A 21,933-nucleotide genomic window follows, 5' to 3' on the forward strand; every position below is an offset into this window, starting at 1 on the left:
GAAGGCAAGGTGGTTCATACAGCCTACCTTGATCTGGCCAAGGCCTTTGATACCATTCCCTACTCAGGAATCATAGAAAAACTCACTAGGCTAGGCATCAACCCCTATATCACTAGGTGGATTGCAAACTGGCTCACAGGTAGAACCCACAGTGTGAAAGTAGCTGACTTCAAGTCAGACTGCTGACCAGGCATGAGTGGAGTCCCACAGGGTTCAATCCTGGGTCCTCTCCTGTTTGCTATCTACTTCTCTGAAGTCCAGGCCAACATGAAGGGACTCTGGCTGACAAAGTTCACAGATGACTGCAAGTTGGGAGCTATTATTATCTCCCCGAGTGATGCTGACATCCTACAGAAAGGCCTCACTGAGACCAAAGAGTGGTGTCAAAACCATGGCCTTAAGCTCAATGCCAAAAAATGTGTCATCATCCCCTTTGGGAAAAAAACTGGTTCCCATAAATTACCACATCAATGGTAGTCCACTGAACACAGAAGGTGTTATAAGAGATCTGGGAACACAGGATGATGGCAACCTCTCTTTTGACCACCACATTTCCACTGTGGTCAGAAAATCCTTCTATGTGGCACATCTCATTACTAAGGGTTTTGCATCCAGGAAGAAAGAGGTCATTCTCTCCCTCTACTCTTCCCTCATTAGGCCAATCATTGAATACAATGCCCCATTTGGCATGTACCTCACAACACTTGCAACAACTGGAGAGGCCACAAAAGTACCTCAAAAGCAGATCCTAGGCCTTAAACATTTGTCCTATATGGACAGACTAAAAAAACTCCAACTATTCTCTGTCTCATATCGCCTACTTAGAGGCGATCTCTGCTTGACTTACAAAGCCATGTCTGACCCAGCTCTGTTAGAAATGCTACATCTAAAGAAATCCCAATCCCTACGCACCACACGCTCCAGAAACCTCAACCTCATTACCACAACCAACAGAACATGCTGGAGGGACAGGTTCATAACCCAGAGATTGCCCATGCTATGGAATAGACTTCCCATACATGTCAAGCAGAGCACCTTACTGGCCCTCTTCAAGAGAAATCTTGTTGAGTGGACGGGAAATAGAAAATTCACCCCTGGGATCATGCCAGTGGCTTTACTCGACACAGGCACTGGGAACTTAGGTCAGGTGGCAAGATGCCAGGGTAATCCTATGGGCTAGGCGTAAAGGCCTCAGGGCCATTAGCCTAGTACGCACCTATGAACCTATGAACCTATGCAAAGCCATGGACAAAATTCTCTAGAAAATGATCAGAAATGACATAGGAAACCTCCAGACACTAGACCAACCCAACCCAATTTGATTTCATCAAGGGCAGGTCATGCTTACTTAACTCGGCAGACTTCTTTGAGAAGGTCAACAAAGCAATGGATGAGCACAAAATGGTTCACACTGCCAATTTTGACCTGGCCAAGGCATTTGACACAATACCTGACTTGGACATTGTTGGTAAACTCAAGATTCTAGGTATAAACCCTTATGTGACCCGCTGGATAGCCATCTAGCTCACAGACAGAACCCAGGAATAAAGAACTTTGGAGTCCACCTCCAGAAGGAGGACAGTCACAAGCAGAATCCCTCAGGGATTGTTCCTGGGACCATTCCTTTTTAGCATTTGCTTTTCTGAAGTCAAGGCCAATGTCAATGGTCTCTGGCTGACTACACAGATGACTGCAAATTAGGAATAGTCATACAATCCCCTACCGATGCAAATTTTCACCAGGAAAGACTGACACAGACAAATAACTGGTGCCAGAGCCAAGGATTAAAACTGAATGCAAAAAAATGCATAATTAGTATCCTTGGGGAGAAAACACTCCTGGGAGTTGACTCAGTAGTCAGGGACTCAGGGATACACATAGACAGTAATCTAGCCTTTGACCATCACGTGTCTTCAATAGTGAGTAAATAATTTTATGTTTTGCAACTTATAAACAAAGGTATGGCATCTTGGTCCAAGGAAGTATTTGTTTCACTATATTCAGCATCCATCAGACCTATCAATGAGTACAATGCCCCATTTGGTATTTACGTAACCAGGAATATACAACAACTGGAACATCCACAGAGGTTCCTCACTGAAAGAATACAGGATGTAAGTAACATGTCCAGTGCAGACCACCTCAAGGTCCTATCCCTGTATTCTGTCTCCTGTAGGCTTTTGAGAGGAAATCTATGCTTGGCATACAAAGCATTGTCAGACCTCACCCTTATGGACCTCCTGCATATCCACAAAGCAAACAGCACCAGAAATGCCTGTTCTAAAGACTTAAACCTTACCTGTAATATAAACAGGACCTGCTGGAGGGACAGGTATGTATCCCAGAGACTACACCTTCTCTGGAACAGGCTCCCCATCCATGTGAAGCAGAGTTCCTTCCTAACCCAATTCAAGTGTGTGTGAAAATACAAAAGGAAGACAAAACAAACCAGGTAATCCACAAAAAAAAAATAATAAAATACGAAGGAAAGCCTTACAGGCTCCAAAGTAATAAGCTTTTATTTCCAAAGTAAAAAGCTTTTATTCCAAAATAAAAAGCTTTTATTCCAAAATAAAAAGGCTTTCCTTGTTTTTTTTTTTTTTTTTTTTGTGGAATAAAAGCTTTTTACTTTGGATCCTGTAAGGCTTCCCTTCCATTTTTTTGTGGATTACCCAATTCAAATGTAACTTGGACAATTGGATGGGGAACAGGAAATTCATCCCTGGTTTGGCACCTATGCCTACAATGGACACAGGTAGTCTGTAAATGGGTTATCTCTCAGGCCTCTGGTTACACTTGTCAATGGTACTAGAACTTGTAAGAGATTTGAGATGCATGGCTAGGATTAAAAAGGCCCTTGTGGTTATTAGCCTAATAAACATCTTATGAACCTATGAACCTATGAATACATGAAAGACAGCAAGGTTTAAATGTGCCATTAAATACCCAACATGTCTGTAGCGTGACCCAATATCAACATGGACATTGGAAAGCCTGTGTCAAAATGCCAGCTTTATATCATTCTGAAAACACCCCATTGGAGAATATCATTATTATTACAGAAGAGTCCTTGACAGGAAAGAGCTGTTGACTTGTGTCATTTCAAAAGCCAGAGCTACCTTATAGTAGTGGACTATTGCATTCATGACATTGAGATATGAAATGTGTCAGCCATGATTAGTCAACTAATTAATGCACGATTCAAGACCACATTAATCAGACATGGTATCACTATTGATCAGATTACAGACAATGGTATGCAATTTTTAATAACTGGGTTCGACAATTTGATGAGGACTATAGCTTTCTATAAACCAAGTCAAGCCTTCAGTAGTTACAATCAAGTGGAGCTATGTAGCTACTGACAGAACATTGTAAACTGCTAAAAAGATTCTCTGACAACTTGACCCACATAAAGCTTTACTGCCATACCATTTTATACAATGTGGCTCCATGCAATGCAGCACGTTAGCACTGTATAGCTAATGCTCAAAAGATGAATAAGGACTAATATACCTGTGTTGCAATCCAGACTTGAACCAAAACTCATTTTGTTTGGTTCCTTTGTGAGAAATTCTCAAAAAGCGAAGAGTCTAACCATTTTTATTACAGGTAATGTTCCACCTAAGCTCTTACTGTTCAACCATATCAACCAATGCACATTAAACTTGAGGGAAGAGAAAGTCGGAGAGAGACGGTATTGCAGTACCAAAAAACAAAGAAACAATGTCTTACATGGTTCAAACTGAAAAAGACTCCATTGCAAGACATAACTGGAGACACATCCAGGCCATTTCTTTATCAGAATCAAAATGTTCTTATTTGTTCAAAGTCCTTACCACAGTCCACGGTCTGAGATAAGTGGAAGTCCTGAATCTGAAATGTACTCTGAAGACCTTCTAGTGCTGTCTAGGCTTTCTCAGTGTGAGACACCAGGCAAAACTGGAGGGTTTGAGTCTCACAAGGGATAATTGGCTAGGCTTAAAATGGCTCGCAAGGGCAGTTAGCTTAGTACTAACCTATGAACCTATGAACCTATGAACCTAAACTCATAATGCATTCATTGTTTGTCTCGCTCTTTTTCTTCCACAGGTTCAAGTCCATTCAGTACTGTTAAGGCAGATCATGAAGTTAGAATACTACTATGCTTCTAAGAGCATAATCCTATATAAACAGCAGCGAAGTGAATAACTTCCTTTCATAAATATAAATATAATTGTATATTACTACTGAATTACTACTAGAATGCTACGATTAGATGGTGATTGCCTGCTAAAGGTGTGCAGAAAGTTTTAAAGTGCATTTGCCTGGTTCAGCAGCATTTAAGAATGGTAAGCGTGACGTCAAACACAGCTAACATGTGAATCAAATTAGATGGGTATTGCATGTTTTTTTCAGAGAGTTTTCTCTGTAATTATGGCAGAGGATGATCATGATGTTGTCATGTATATTTGAATCTGTTGGTATGTAATATAGCTTTACATCTTCAGGACTGCCTGTCTCATACTGTCTTGAGCCTGGCATTCCAGTTGTACAACTGGAGAAGTTAACTGCCTGTCTGCTATTCTTTCTTTTTGTTTAGTAATTAAAATTGCTATTATCCGTCAAGTGCTTGTGTCTGTTGTTAATCTTAACAACACATGACTGAGTAGTGTCCAGTGTACATCATGCAAGATATTTTTAGAGTTTCAGAAGTATATTTTGCAGAGTCTAGGCACTATTAGCCATTTTTAGTAAACATTTGTGGTTGCCTACTTTTTTGACGACTTTGATTGCATCTTATAGTGAAAACTTTTTATTATGTTAGCGCTTTCGAAGGGCACAATGTCCCAACTTCTTCAGACAAAATTTAGACATAAAAGCACGCCTTTATATATACATATGAAATTAACTAATGATTATCCAATTATTCAATCAGTAAGCTCATTCATTATACATTGTGTCAGCTAAGCATCAGTATAAAAAAACTTTTTACTTGCTGCCAACTCAAACCCTATATATTGCAAAGACATTATTGCTCAAAATACATGGACAGCTATTACAAATTCTAAAAGATACCCTCTTAAAAGTAATTAAATACCATATTAACTAAACACCTTAACTCAGGTGTATCCATACTTATTCAACTGCTTTAGTGGGAAGTGAATAAAAAATCACATGGTACATTTATAATAATGTTAGCCATAAAAATGTAACCTAAAAAATGTAAACTAAAAAATATATAAGCAAAAAAGACATATACAAAAAAACATATACCAAAGTATATAACGACATATAAAGACGTGAAAACTACACACATTACTAATGTTGTCACAAAACGTATTTAGTTATTCAAAAAATAATTGTGCAAAACAGTTGCAACACTATTACACATGTTGCCAAAGCATGTTCAAGCCTCACAGCATCACCTATGTAAGGCCTTTAATTTTAATATGCTACTAATCGAGTCATATTCGTTAAGCCCAGGAAAAATATATGCAGAAGTCCTAATCTGCCATAATAATTCTTGCTCTTCTAGAAGTAGCTGCCAAGGTCCCCCTCTTGGATCTAAACGAATTTGTTGTAATACTATAAAAGTAAACTTGTGTGTGGGATTCTCTTTTATGTGACTAGCAAGGGCGTTATTCATATCAGCCTTACCTATACTGTAATTATATTCATATATTCTTTGTTTCAACCTTCGCTTGGTTTTCCCTATACAAAAGAGGGACATAGCTCACAACATGCTGCATAAACTACTCCTTTGGAGTCACAATTGTGTCTACCAATAGGTTTATATGTTCTATCCCAATCTTAATGTCAGTACCCACTTTAATGAATCTACATTGTGGGTATACTCCACATTTCCTCATACCTAATGGTTCACGTTGCATACTTCTACTATCTTTGCAGCTACTCCTTTCTAACATGTTTTTGAGATTTGACCCTCTCCTATATGTGAACCCAGGTCTAATACCCAAAATTTTGGAAGTCATTTGATCGTCAAGAATAATAGCCCAATTCTTAATAAAAATTTCCTTAATGGACTGAGTCCAAAGAAAAAGTAAACAAAAAGTTCAAGTGTTTGTTCATAGTTTGTCTTAGCAGCTCTTCTGTATGTGTGTTGCTCTGATCAAGAGCTTCAACCCTATCATAAATCCTTCTTGAAAGTAGTGGCCTAAAATGCCCTGACTCCCTCTTTATTTTAACCTCCATAGTAATGTCAGCCACCAATCTATTTGGGTAGCCTCTTCATAGGAACATAGATTTTCATTTTTCACATTCTTCGAAGAAGTCCGAATCATCGGAGACCATTCTGGCCGCCCTGACGAGCTGACCTTTAACTACGGCCTTTTTCTGGTGATAGGGGTGATTGCTTGAATAATGCAAAAATGCATTAGAATACGTGGATTTTCTATAAATGGTAGCTTTGTATTGTTTATTAGCTCTATCTTTGGTTACCATAACATCCAAATATGTGATATGATCTAATCCTACAGTGTGTGTAAATTCAAGGAAGTCTGTCATGGCGGTTATGTTTGTAACAAAACTTTGTATAAGATCTACCCCACCTTTCCATATAAGGCACATATCGTCTTGGTATCTAGTATACCAAAGGACGTGTTCTTGAAACATGCTGTTGTTAAAGAGGTAGTTTCGTTCCCAGTATGCCATGACACTGTTGGCGAAACTTCCTCCACAGGGTGAGCCCATTGGTACCCCGGTGTTTTGTAAGAAGATCTCCTTATTAAACATAATGTAATTATTAGAGAGCACCAATTCAAGCAATGCCTCGACCAGGTAGACTTTGTTGTCATCAGCCTTTTTATACAGCATGAATTCCCTTGTCCAAGCTATCCCTAAGATCCAAGGGATAACAGTATATAAATCCTTGACGTCAATAGTCAGGAAAGTGAAGTCATCACTGTATTCAAGTTTATTGATGTTTTCCAGGAAGCTCCAAGAATCGTGGCATATCTGTGGTTCATCACTAATCATAGGTTTTAAAATGCTATCTATAAGTTTAGCACATGCATATGTTATAGACCCCCTTCCGTCCACAATGGGACGAAGTGGTGGATCAATCAGATCTTTGTGTAACTTTGGTGTACCAAATATTGCTGGGATCCTAGGAGCTGCCATAGACAAATACTGAAAAGTGTCTATGTCTATGGACCCTTCCAGAAATAGATCATCTAACACACCTTTGATTTTTTTATAGGCTATATTGACTTCATTAATACTGGCATGACTGTACACATCAGCACTTAGGTATTGACCCATCTTACTTTCATATGCTGTTTGGTCCATAAATACTAACCCACCTCCCTTATCAGGCCTCATAACTCTGATGTTACACCGGTTTAATAAACCAATAAAATTACTTTGTTCTTCGCTGATATTAGTGATATGGGAGGATTTCTTAACCGTTGGGTCTCCAAGTCTTCTTAAGTCTACTTCGCACATTTTTTCAAACGTACTTAAGGTGGGTTGCAGTGGTGGGTTAAAAACACTAGATACTCGCAATGTGTTAGTTAAGGTTGAATTTCTACCCATTAACACAGCCAGGTTTAGTTTACGGACATACAGCTTTAGGTCCACAATTGTTTTTATAACAGTAATCCTTTGGTCAGGAATGAAAATTAAACCTTTAGCAAAGAAATCAATCATATCTTGTTCAACATTCAAGACAGTGTAGTTGAAAATTTTAAAGTCCCCCTCTGAACTAAGTAGAATCTGGGTCCCTACAGTTTCCATTGTGTTCATCTCTTTCACCTGTCCCTGTGGTTGCCCTTCCGACTCTGGTTCTTTGAGTTGTTCCAATTGTTGTGTCTTGGGCCACTCTCCATTTGAAAACCCTGACCGTTTTCGTAGTCATTAAAGTCTGGATGGTTGGCCTCCCCCTGATTAACACTCTGTTGATGAGTGTTATTATTCCTGATTCTCTCACTACGATGCACTGGTGATACTTGTACATTTTCACCATTAACCCTAGAATGATTATTATTAGATAATGGACTAGGTCTATTAATAGATGAGTCCTGGGGAACAGTCATGTGAGAAACAAGGGGGTGGGGGATAGGCCTTATTATTAGCATACTCAAAGAGGTCTCTTTCAATTTTCTTTTTCTTAATGGCCAAAAGTTTATTCATAGTGGCATCAATACTTGTGTATATTCTGGTGTAATCATATTTATATTTAACAAACTCAGAGTCCTTACATATGGCATGTTCCATGATTTCAAGCTCTGATTTCAAATTTACAATTTGACTGTTGTAATAATTAATGAGTGCTTGCAAAAAATCAATATCCTGTTTGTCAAACAAACCTATAAGTTCTTGATTAAAAGTGGAGTTACCAATTAAACCTACTGGGTATCTCCATTGTCTCAGTCCTTTAGGAATGATTTTTTTTCCCAATGCACTCATGGAAGTAAGCTACTTCAAGCTGTAGCTTACGACATTTAAACAATTTCTGATCAAAATTGTTGAGTAAGACAGTTATACTACTCACAGTCACATTTTGTTCATGCCTTTCCTCGTTGCTTGTTTCCTCAGAGAAAAAGTCCTTAGAATTAAGAAAGCTAGCCATAGAAGGTACTACTATTGGAAACAAACCAATTTGGGCTAGCTGCAGCATTTCCGGACGTATGTGTATGTATAATGAATGAATAATTGGACAATCATTAGTTAATTTCATATGTATATATGAAGGAGTGCTTTTATGTCTAAATTTTGTCTGAAGAAGTTGGGACATTGTGCCCTTCGAAAGCACTAACATAATAAAAAGTTTTTATTTTAACGCTGGGTGTGACAAGTGATTAGTGGAGAGCTCTCCAACATTTCTGTAAGCTTTTGTATTATTTCATTTGGGAGTTTGTGTTTTTGCGATTGCTGCATCTTATAGTGCAATTGATGATGCTGTTAGCTTGTACAGTAATGCTGTTGTCTTGCTACTCCATGATTATCTGGCACTCATCATTTGATCTACCTCCTCATAAATATTTTATGAACAGTTTTTCTTAGATACTACATTAATTTTGTGATTTCATACCAGGCATTTAATATTTCACTTTGTCTTTAAATGACAGTACATTTGGGTGTCTCTGCCAGTGACTTTAAAAAAGTAATGTGAAGGGGTGATAAATCATTGTATTACATTTCCATATCTTATCTTTATGGATTAGATCTTCTTCTTCTTCTTTTGGCTGCTCCGGATTAGACAATATGTCATAATCTTAATTTAGGTACATGATGCATTATAGATACTTGTTTGTGACTAGTGAATATTTTCATCGGTGTTTGAATTTCTGCTTAATGTAGTGCATCATATAGCATTGACTCAATGGGTTATTAACAAACAATTTCTCTTGCCTCAGACTGTTTATCTACAGTTCTAAGCACAATTTCCTCTACTGCACTCGATCAACTGGTAATCAAAGAATGAAGGAAATAATTTTACTTATCTAAGAGTTACCTGGATTGCCCACTTAAATGCAAACAGATTTTATTTCTATATCCTGTTTGTCCCCATGTTTGTTTCCCATCATGCACTTCTTCCCATATAACACAAGCCCATTCGTTACCATATGCCAAGTATCAGCATCAGTGGTAAGAGTTTGCCCATAGGGACTGTAATCTATGCAGTCATGGGGATTCCTTGAATTCTCAGCAGCAATCCCAGCTATGGGACTATGTATCTATATATCCTAATCCCATACCCTGGTGGTGATGCTGGTATTTCCATCACTACAGGTGCCAAAATATACCTTGACTGTTGAGTGGGTGTGTGCTCCTCCATACCAGCTTGGTTAACCACATCCATGTTCCCATAAGGTCACTCATGACTCTTCTCTGCCCACTGGTGAAGGCTGAGCCATATATGGAGCAGTTCTCAGAACTATCTGAGGGCCATCATCCCACCCTGCATCAACTGCCTGAGCCTATAAACAAATTTGGGTCACTTAGGCCATAATAAGGACTTTATTCCTATATAACAACAGTATAGGCATGTATGAGGAAAGATTTAAAACTGTAACTATGCCCAATTGACTCTGCCTTGATATAATCACACCCATGTCCATTTGATCTCCGCAGTTCAACCTTGCTTTGAATTTACCATTCACCTCAAAACACTATATCCTAAGGTTCTGTCTTTTTTTCTTACAGTGATGCATTATCTTTCACTTCTTTACACAGAAGTTAAGCTGTAATTCATGTCATGATTCTTTGCATGGACACTTCTCATCCTTTCCACCCCAAATTATGGATCATTTATATGGTAGATTCTTTTCTGTAACCAAGAGTGAAGTTTAGTTTTCCTTTTAATCCCTCTGTTGTGTCACATGCACTGTCATTAAAAAGGGGTTCCTATTATGCGATTGAAAATCCCTTTAGTCAAATACGAAGACATCGAACCATATTGTGTGAAGTACGTAAACACCGAACTGTCAAAACCACGAAGTTCGAAATGTCGATTTATTTTGGTTGGTCCATCTGCGGTATAGCTCCATAAGGTAAGTGTGCGATAGATAGGACTTTAGTGTTAGCATTTGGGTTAAGGTAAGTTCATAGATAGGTAATGTATGTAATAGTTAGTGTAGTGTTAGGTGTAGGTTTTTTAAGTGTATGTATGTGTATTATTTATTTTGTTTAGGTGTATGTCTGTAGGGGATGTGTGTGGTAGTTACGGACCTTAGGGTTAGGGAGGGGTTAAGGAGAGTGCATAGATAGTTGTGTTTGTGGGGTTTAGTGTAGTGTTGGAGGTGGGGTTTTGGTGCTTTAGTTTAGGTTAGAAGTAGGGTTTGGTTAGTGTATGTATGTATGTGGTTTATTTATTTTGCTTGGGTCGGTAGTATGTAGCGGGTGGTGGGGTTGGCCGACTATGACAGTTCGATATTTTTTTTTCGCGGTTTAGTATGTACGGGATTTTCGCGGTTCACGATATAGGGGTCAATGTTTAGGTATTCACACATAGGATTTTTCGCTTTTGTAATATAGACCCATTAAAAAGAGCTGTACCTAGAAAAACACTCAGTGCAAGATACTTTTAATTTCCCAATTCTTCATTTCAGTTTTTATTTTGAATTGATACTAACGTTGCGACTGAGTATATGGCACTTGTACCCCCGCCCCATTCTGCATTGGAGATTCTATTTTCTATCAACCTTTTCTACGCAGTTAGTCATATAGATTTTACTTAAGAATACCATCCTGGCAACTGGGGACAGCTGCAAAGTTAGCCAAAGTGCATATTAGTAAATGCATGGGACTTTATCGGATCTTTTGGTATCATTTAGGTAGTGTAATCAAAAATCTCATTTAGTACAATGTGTCCAAACAGAATAAGCAAAGATACAATGTTTCATGCAAAATTTTAGAATACTATATCCCAACACACTGTATTATTTCCTTAATAATTCAAATGAATTAACTGCATTTTTTGACATAAATATCCTACTACAAATTCTCAGTCCCTTGGATGCTATACCTCCTGGACTATATGGTTTCAGTGATTCCTTCTGTTATAAACAAATCTATTGTTTTTTTCTGCCACAGATGTCAAACCCTCCTGGTCAACCAGACAAATGTTTCCCATTTACCAGAGTGAAGGCATACAGGAGAAGGGCCATCATTCAGAAAGCCATCACTGATGACTTCAGATTTTTGCTTTTCTTATAATCCTATGTCCTGCATGCAGTTAGAAGACAACTTGGATGGGCATGGTAATGGCTGGCTGAGGAGGATGCTCCACCCATGGAGCGTTGGTCGTATCCTTGGAGCATGGGTAATGGTCTCTCTGGTCTTGGCTTGAGAAATGGCATTGACCCACTGTGCTCCTGCTGAGTGTATGCTTTCCTATCCATCTGTGTAGGAGAGTCATACAGGACATGCCCCATCACTAATCATCCTCACTGCCTTATATTTCCAGTGCTGGAGATGCTACTGAAACCCTGATCACCTGGGTAAGAGCGAGGGCTCCATCCATGTGTTTGGCATGGAGTCCTGCCCCACTGTAATTTGTTTGCCACTGCCTTGATGTCAGTTTTGTTAAGTGGTATCATAAAACATATCTGATTTACTCCAGTCCTCATCTACTCATCAAACAGAATGATTGCAGGTGGTTAGACTTACTTTCCTAGCTGGTGTTATTAGTTCTTTTAAGAATTTTGATGTGCAGTTCATCTGTCCTTATGGATTGTCCACCTGCCACCTGCTACTTTAAAAATGTTACCACTGCCATTCTTGTGTTAATGTATTGGGGTCAAGCCTCATCATAAATATTGATTTTGAAAGGTTTAGTTAACTCCTTGTGCATTTTATGAATGATGATGACTACCTGATGAATGATGATGACTACCTGATGAATGATGATGATGACTACCTGATGAATGATGATGACTACCTGATGAATAATGATGATGACTACCTGATGAATGATGATGACTACCTGATCAGTGATGATGATGACTACCTGATGAATGATGATGACTACCTGATGAATGATGATGACTACCTGATCAGTGATGATGATGACTACCTGATGAATGATGATGACTACCTGATGAATGATGATGATGACTACCTGATGAATGATGATGACTACCTGATCAATGATGATGATGACTACCTGATGAATGATGATGACTACCTGATGAATGATGATGATGACTACCTGATCAATGATGATGATGACTACCTGTTTGTTATATGTGCACTCCCATTGTTTCCATTATTATGTGTCCCATTCATCTCCCGTTCTATCCCATTTATCTACTGCAAACATAAAATCTTCTGCTTTATTGTATTTACTCAGTTTAAGCACTAGGTTTTTTTTTTTTTTTTTTGCTTTATCCAGCCTCCCCCCTCTCGTGTCTGTATTTTCATTTGTGAACTGAATTTTTTTCTGATGCCTTCCCTGTCAGCATACCTCTCAGCTATTCAGATTTTTGCAGAATGTCCAGATTTTTCCTCATATTTTTAGTCTGTTCCTCATAAAATTTATGTTTTTTTGGATTTTTGTGACAAATCAGTGAGGAGTGAAAACACTAAATAATGACAGGCATTTAAGTTAGAGCAACTTTCTACATTTATAAGAGCAATATTTAAAATCACCCCACTATTTTTGGCTTTGCCAAGATTTTTTATGCTAAGAGGTTGAGAGGTATGCTTGTCAACTATTCAGGAATCAGAGTGTTAATATGATATACATCAAGGTATGTTTTTTTTTATGGTAGCACACACTCTGTGCTTAAATTTCTGCTCCTCAGCTAATTGGAGTGGAGTTCACTCCAAACTTCCCTCATTATCGGTGTGGAACTTGCTTGGTCTCCCTGTGTCTGAATGTGTTTTGTCCCAGCAGTCTAGTTTCCTTCTACTCTCAAAAACATTCTAGTTGACTGGGCTCCCAGTCAGAAGTGGCAGACTGGATAATGGATGTCTCAACACTCAGAAAATTAGACAAGAGGACTGCACTTCACTGCACCCCACACCCTTTCCATTTAATATCTATGGAAAAAAAAAACATTCTCAAAAACTGCAGAATAAGAACTGGCATATATTCCCACTATACACACTTAAATTGTTACTGTTCTTTCAACAAGCAGTGTTTTATTTATATTGTTTTAAATAAAAAGGGTTCATGGACTAAGATATTTATCCATTTGCATTTACTAATTAATATGGCTTTTAACCCTCCTTCTGGGCTCTTACCTGCTTTTCTTTTACATTAGTGTACCATTTTACCAAAATGTGTGTCTCTTGATTCCATAATTAAATATAATGTCTATCACATGAAAGATAATTTCATCATCCTAGGTGGCCTCCTTATAAAAGATTCTCACTCTTTCCTTATTATTACAATACAAGATGTAAGACCTCTGTCTTTTAACTGAGTTCTTATACTAATTATCAGATTTGCCTGAACCACAGAAAGCAAGTAAAATACATGATAAAGCCATTTCTTAAATTAACACTCCATCTCTGTATCTTATCCGTTTATTTATATTTGCTTATTTGTCTTGTTTGTTGCTTAACGGAGTAAATAACATAACCCTTCTTGGACTCTTTGGAACCACAACTTGGACAATATGGCAAAGATAAATGGTAAACAGTTATAAAGTAGTCAGTAACCCATTATATTATTTGAAGGGGGGATAGAAAGCAGAAAACCAAAAGAAAAGCTACACTGTTACAGGAAGAGCATGTAAATTCTACAGTGTTACTGACTGGAGGTCAGGAGTGAACATTGACTTCTGGTGGTGTTTGAGAGGAATTCCCGAACCACCTTGCTCTCTTTCCGAAGTGCTCAAAAGTGATTTCCCTTAAAGTACATGCCAAAAGAAAGTTTTTTTTGCTAATCTTAATCCCTTTTTAAAGTAAGAATACAATGTTTCTCAAACAGAAGAACATTATGCCGTTTTCTCCATAATGATGAGAATTCATGCATTGTGTGTTAAGTATACACAGATGCACACCTTTGTCTGTGTATGCTAGGTGTCTCCATGTGTGTGTGTGTGTGTGTGTGTGTGTGTGTGTGTGTGTGTGTGTGTGTGTGTGTTTCTGTGCCTCTGTGTGGGTGTGTGTTTTTGTGCCTGTGCGTGCATGTGTGTAAATGAGTGTGCATATGTGTGTTTGTTCATGTGTGTGCATGTGTATGCGTGAATGTGTGCATGTGTATGTGTGCACGTGCGCTCGCTCGTGTGTGCAGTGGAAGATTAAAGTAGCTGATGGCACCAGTCGTTATAAAAATAATGTAATTTATTATATGCAAATAAAAAGTAGATGGGTTCTTCAAGTAAAAACAAAGTATTGTTTAACAAAATACATAGCAAGTAGTTTTTACAGAGTCTCACAATGATGGGAAACAATCTCTTTTGAAAGCTCTCTCTCAATCCCTTCTGTATGAACAATGTCCAGCAAGTTCTGCAAGGTCTTTCTTCACTTTAGTTGGACAAGAAGCACCCTTACACCATATGCTAATGATCTCTTTGTCTCTCTCTCTCTCTCTCTCTCTCTCTCTCTCTCTCTCTCTCTCTCTGTACTTCTTTCAGATCTCCATTAAAATCAATAGCTAAATAAATAAAACTTGCTGTTTTGCTAATATGGCTTGATATTTTTCTTTTCTTAAAGAAACAGGCATAACTTAACTACAGAATGGTTTCATTTAAAGAAGCTTCACTCTGTTTACAATGGATTATTTACAACACTGCTAAGAATACATATGTATACTATAAGCAGATGACACATGGGGATGGATTTTACAAAGTTTGTGGAAGCTACTTGTGAGCAACATGGCATGCTGAAAGAAGACTTCCATGCACCAGCTGTGGATGCGATTTCAGAAAACAAGCTAAAACTATTTCCAAGTACTTAGCTATTCAGTAAAGGATAATTATGGGTTCTGTGCACACCTGTCTGATTCCAAAACACATCTTGTGAACCCAGCATAACTTAAATGTGACAAACTGCAATACCGGCCCTGTTTACAAAATCCTCTGTCGATGCTATATGGCCCACAAGGAACTGAAACTACTACTAGGTTCAAAGGTTCATAAGTGTTTTACTAGGCTAATGACCACAAGACCCTTTTTAACCCTATCCATACATTCCAAGTATCTGACAAGTTCTCGTACCCTTGATAAGTGTAAGCATTGGTTGAGAGATCAAACATTTACAAGTAGGGGCCTGGGAGAGGAACCATTTACAGGTTGCCTGTGTCCATTAGAGACATAGGTGCAAAAGTTATGATGAATTTCCTGTTCCCTATTCAATTGTCCAAGTTACACTTGAACTGGGTCTCTCATGTGCATTTGGTTAAACACAGTCAGGGCACACAGAACCCTGCTAGTACTATGGCACTGCTGTAGCACTGTACAGGCAGGGATTCTACTGACTGTGTCACAAATAACATACTTTCATTCTGGGCAGCCAGTGATGCCATTACCTCACTGTGGCTATATTCCTACCCTTCATGCAGCATACCCAGCCGCTATGCAACACGATCTGTGCCACGGGCAAATGCATGGATGTCAGATCCATCACATTGCTGGGAATGGTCATTTGCCTACTGGAGTAGGAGGACACCTTGTGACACATGCCCATGAACACCAGCTGCACACCAATACCTACTGTAATGGCTAACATCAATGTGTTATGGGCAACTGTCAACATCAGCAGCAGTCTCAACTTTGGTCTGCTGTTCACAGGACTCATCCTGTCCACCATCTGATGTCCAGTCATTGTCAGAATGTCTGGATAAGTTTCCCTCCTCATCTAAGGCTATAGCGGCATCCACATGACTGTTACTATTTTGGCCAGACTGTATCACCATGTCACTATACTGTGTACCAAGGGCCATACTACCATAGTGAGATACATCAGATCCCACATCATTGTCATTGAATGGGCTAATGGAGGATACATTTATTTGACATGCTAAAAGAAGAGACAAATAACACAGATCAGGACAACATGCTTACATCACCTGCTGGATATCATTAAAGGCATATGAAACATATATCTCACTGCAATGTTACAGATAATACTGACTTATCATTAGGTCTTGTCTGTGCATGGGTCACGCAATCTACTTAACAGGGAGATGACAATTAGGTTACATAGCCAACATACATAACATATGTGACGATTACAAACATAACACACAGCTGACAAGTCATTGCATGAAGACAGTGTGGTATAAGAAGGATGAACTTCAACTATTGTAGGAAAACAAGCCAGCATTATTAATCTCATCATTGCTAGCACGAACCATTCCAACAGTGTTAAAACATACAGTAGGTATTACATAGACATACCACTTGTTTGTGCACTTGATGATGATGCAGCCTGTCCTATCAATGGGTAGAAGGACACAGTATCAATGGAGGACCACAACAGGAGTAACAGCAATGACATGTATGAAAGATAGGTAATACAGGAGTAACAGCAATGACATGTATGAAAGATAGGTAATAGTGTACCACTGACAGATACCCACTGCTGTGAGTCTGTGTGCTGTACTCCAGATACTGCAGTGGCAAAGTAAAGAGAAAGACAACACAGTCATGTCTACAGGCAATGGAATACTGACAGGATGACATATATGACACAGTAAAATGGGTTATGGAGACTCACATGATGGATGGTGCACCTGTTGGCCAGATGTCCCTGTGTAGAAAAACAGCAACATTAATGTCTTGTCTAACAGGTCTACTACACATTGCTGCAAACTATGAACTTGTTGTGGTAACACAACTGGTCTGTCTGTACCTGCATCTACATGGCTTGGGCCCCACTGGATATACCTGCAGTGTACAATGTTAGGGAAATACCAATATGACATAAACGGTAATGCCATAACATGAGACTGAGGCAATAACAGGCAGCGGTCACCATAAGACAGTATGGAGATATTCACCTGCTTTTCCCTGGTGTTGTCTAAAAGTAGCTGGATCTGTGAATATTAATGCAGACAACATTGCACATGTTGGTTGCGCTGTTCTTTCTCTATGAAAATTGTATGAGTACATAGGTTCATAGGTTCATAGGTTTATACTAGGCTATCTGCCCTAAGGCATTTATAAGCCTAGCCCAAATTTTTTTTTGTTTTTACCCCCCCCTTATAAAAAATACTGTGCCCATTAGTTTGTTGTGCCTCTGTCCAGCAGTGACACAGAGATGATTCCCAGGGTAAACCTACGATCTCCCATCCACAGGTTAAGATTTCTCTTGAACAGAGCCAGCGAGGTGCTCTGCCTCACATGGACCGGGATTTTATTCCACAGCATAGGGAGTCTCTGAGTGATAAATCTATCCCTCCAGCACATCCTATTTATATCCGTGCTAAGGTTTAAGTCACTTGCTCTAGTGGTTTTGGTGGATTTGGATTTTTTGAGGTGGAGCATGTCAATCAATTCAGGGTTGGACATGGCCTTGTATGTCAGGCACATGTCACCACTGAGCAGACGGTATGCGACTGAACAGAGCTGGAGCTTCTTCAATCTGGCAGCATATGACAGATTTTGGAGTCCCTTTATCCTTTTGGTGAGGAACTTTTGAGGTCTCTCCAATTGCTGCAGATGTCGGGTGAGATACATCCCGAATGGGGCATTGTACTCGATCATTGGTCTGATAAGTGAAGAGTACAGGGGAACAATGACCTCACTAGATCTGGATGTGAATCCCTTCATGATCAGGTGGGCAATGTAGAAGGTCTTTCTAACCACTTTAGCAACATGAGTGTCAAAAGAATGGCCACTGTCAACCTGGGTCCCCAGGTCCCTGATAACCTCTTCTGTGCTTAGTGGATTGCCACCTATATGGTAGCCTGGGGTTACCTCGTTTTTCCCGAAGGGTATGACTATACATTTTTTGGCGTTTAACTTCAGGCCATGGCTCTGGCACCAGCTATCTGTTTCCGTGAGTCTCTTCTGAAGGATATCCGTGTCCGATGCACTTTCCACTATGGCGCCCAGTTTGCAGTCGTCTGCAAACTTTGTCAGCCAAAGTCCTCCCATGTTGGCCTGTACTTCTGAGAAGTAGATGCCGAACAATAGGGGGCCAAGGACCGAGCCCTGTGGGACACCACTTGTGACTGGCTTGGAGTCTGACATAGCGCCAGCAACTCTAACCCTGTGGGTTCTGTCCTTAAGCCAGTTTGCAACCCATCTTGTGACATATGGGTTTACATTTAAGCTGATAAGTTTTACATGTCATTACACATATTTATTTTCATGGCCCTGTCTGGAGCCATGTGCTGCTGTAAATATAAAATGACAATACATGAATATCCATGCAACAAAAATATGCAATGATTTACTCTATAGTTATACATGTCATGCAAAGTAATATATGCATACTTGGCCTGGAACCCCTGCTTCTATTCCACCTCCAGCTATGCATCGCCTCTCACTTACTGTAGGCAGGGAGGTAAGAAATATTGTGAGCTAATCAGGGGGGGGGGTCAATAGATGTCCACCACTGGTGGCATGCCTTGATCTCGCATACCATTGTAATTTGTTTGCTACATGAAAGATCATGTCAGAGCATTGTCATCAACATGTGACCTCCAACTGCGTTAATCATGTTGGTGATATCAGCCTATACTTCATTCCTCCATGCTCTATTCTCTGTACATCCAATGAGCCTACATCCACATTGTTGCAAAATATCTAGTAGGATGTAATTTTCCTGATGGGAGAAACTGTAGCCCCTCAGTCTGTTTGTCATTGGAAAGACAATGAAATGCACATGATCATATTCTTGTGGGACCCCAGTTATGCAGATGATGATGTGGACAGCTTATGTAACCATAAACAGTATGTATTCTTGTGTAATGCAAAAATCAATGAAATACTGACTGTGACATATACTAATTTGAGGGTCTATATTACATCGTCGAACTCATAGGAGTCCGAACGATGTAATACCTAAGCATGAATTTCGAAACCCAATAACTACAAAAACACAGAACAGCAATTTTTTTTCCCAGGGAAAAAAATCACTGTTCTGTTACAAAAAAAAAAAAAACACACTTTAAACTGAAACTAATGTGGGGGGGCTTCACCCCCCACACCCCCCTACTTAAATATACCAACTCTGAGATCGCACCACAGTGGAGCAAATAGAAAAGTCCCTAAAATGGCCCTCCAACTTTTTCCCTGGGAAAAAAATCGGTGTGCCGTGGCTTCGCTATTTTCGTCGTTCGAACGTTTGGGTTCAATATTACAACGTTCGGACTCTTGTGAGTTGGATGTTGTAATATAGACCCCGAATTTGACATATAAACAAGACAACAATGCCTTCATATATGACAGTTGTAAAATCAGCAAAACTTGTGATACCTGTAGAAGTTGTCTGTGGGATTCAAACCTCTTGCACTACACAACTGTTGAATGGAGGATCAAAGACAACAGCATCATGCCACAAATTATCAATTGAACAACTTATAGGAAGCATTGGAAATCCTCAGAATCCATAATCAGGACACAGAGAGCATGGATCCTTTTTATATTGCACCAGTGGTTTTAAGACGTGTTAATGACCATCAATGAAGAAATACCCATAACACCCAAAAGACATAGTAAATACAGATAATGTCAGAATCCGTATGTTTCTGTAAGTACACCAAAGAGTGAATGGAGTCACCTGAAAGACATATGAAAAAATCCATAAATCTGTTTTTGTGACCTGTTCACTTTTGCAATGTAAATCTGCCTATGCAATTGTATATGGGAAATTGATGCATGTCATTAATGCAGATGGCAACACCTGTATGCATAAAGGTAAATAAAACAGCACTCCAGTAAGTTACAACATTTGTCGTAAAGCACACATTTTCAATAAAAATAACTAAACAGGTGCATTTGAGAATGCGTAATGTTAACAAAAGTAATATTCCCAAAACAAAAAAGCTAGCATGTGGCAATTTACTTTATCAGCTACCAATGACTCAGGTGTCACTAGAAGTAAGAGCACCTAAAGTTCACCCATCTTTAAGTACCATTTGCACCATGATAATTAATGAGGCTCATTAAAATTCCAGGTTTTGGAACCGCATTTGTGTACATCTGTTGCTAAAATATGGCAAATTAACCAATAGCTAGGAGTAAAGGGAAGTGCTCTATGCAAGAACCTATTAGGTATCAATAAATGGTACCATGTGTAGCACGTGCCCGTTATCTTCCAGTTATCTGATGACATAAGTTACACTTTTAAATACTGATTTTTGATACATTTACAGATCAGTCCTCTACTACCTTGTCCCAGTAGCAGCTCCCTGCCCCACTGCAGATAATGTACTTGCCATATAAGTTAACAATATTTGCAACATTTCTTAAATTCAAAAAGCTGCATTTTTTATGATTATTCACGATGCTAGCAGCCATATGTTTACCTTGATTTTAATGTGATCTGTAACTTCCTCTGCTTTTAGCCTGTTTCGCTGTGGGAAAACCTCCCGAAACACTGCTAAGCCAAGGATTAGTTAAACACTGCCAACAAAATCCCTGCTGAGCTAGAGAACATCCCAAGACACTGCTAAGCCGAACATTAGTTAAACACTACCAACAAAATCACTGTTGAGCTAGACAACCTACCAAGACACTGCTAAGCCAAGCATTAGTTAAACACTACCGACAAAATCACTGCTGAGCTAGAGAACCTCCCAAGAAACTGCTAAGCCGAACATTAGTTAAACACTACCGACAAAAATCACTGTTGAGCTAGAGAAACTTCCAAGACACTACTAAGCTGAGCATTAGTTAAACACTACCAACAAAATCACTGTTGAGCTAGAGAACCTCCCAAGACACTGTTAAGCCAAACATTAGTTAAACACTACCAGCAAAATCACTGTTTAGCTATGAATGAATTAAATGGTTATACGGCATTGTATTGTAGCTTGTATGTTTGTATTAGGCTACGTCTATGATCTACATATCTGCTAGATTAACCACTAGGACTATTCAGCTTCTGACATCACTGTCGCAGTGTTTTTTCAAATGCTTTATTGAAACTCTCAGGCTGCCTAAACCGCTAAGACTATTCAACTGCTAATATGACTGTTGCTGTGTTTTTTTAAATGCTTTATTGAAATGCTCAGACTGATTCACTATACCTGATCCAAAACTAGTGGAACTTGTTCTCTTTGCTGATAGGTATTTGTATTAACTGTTTATTTACTGTAATAACTTTAGAATATATATATTTCTGAACTTTGTAGCTACATCTGTTTTCCTAATTATAATATTCACATAATTTCAATTTTTACATCCACTACAGCTGAAGATGTGCTGATGCCTACACCCACCTAACTGCTACCAGGACATCCAATTACAAAGTCAGAGTTATCCATTATAGTACAACAGTATCACTTTCTAGCTGCATTTGTCTACTTGTGTCCTCAGCCTAATCATTAACTTGTATTTCTTATCCTGTCTCATGGTATGCACA

Source organism: Protopterus annectens, chromosome 4.part0 (assembly GCF_019279795.1).
Source record: "Protopterus annectens isolate FY-2018-M chromosome 4.part0, PAN1.0, whole genome shotgun sequence".
Taxonomy (NCBI): Eukaryota; Metazoa; Chordata; order Ceratodontiformes; family Protopteridae; genus Protopterus; species Protopterus annectens.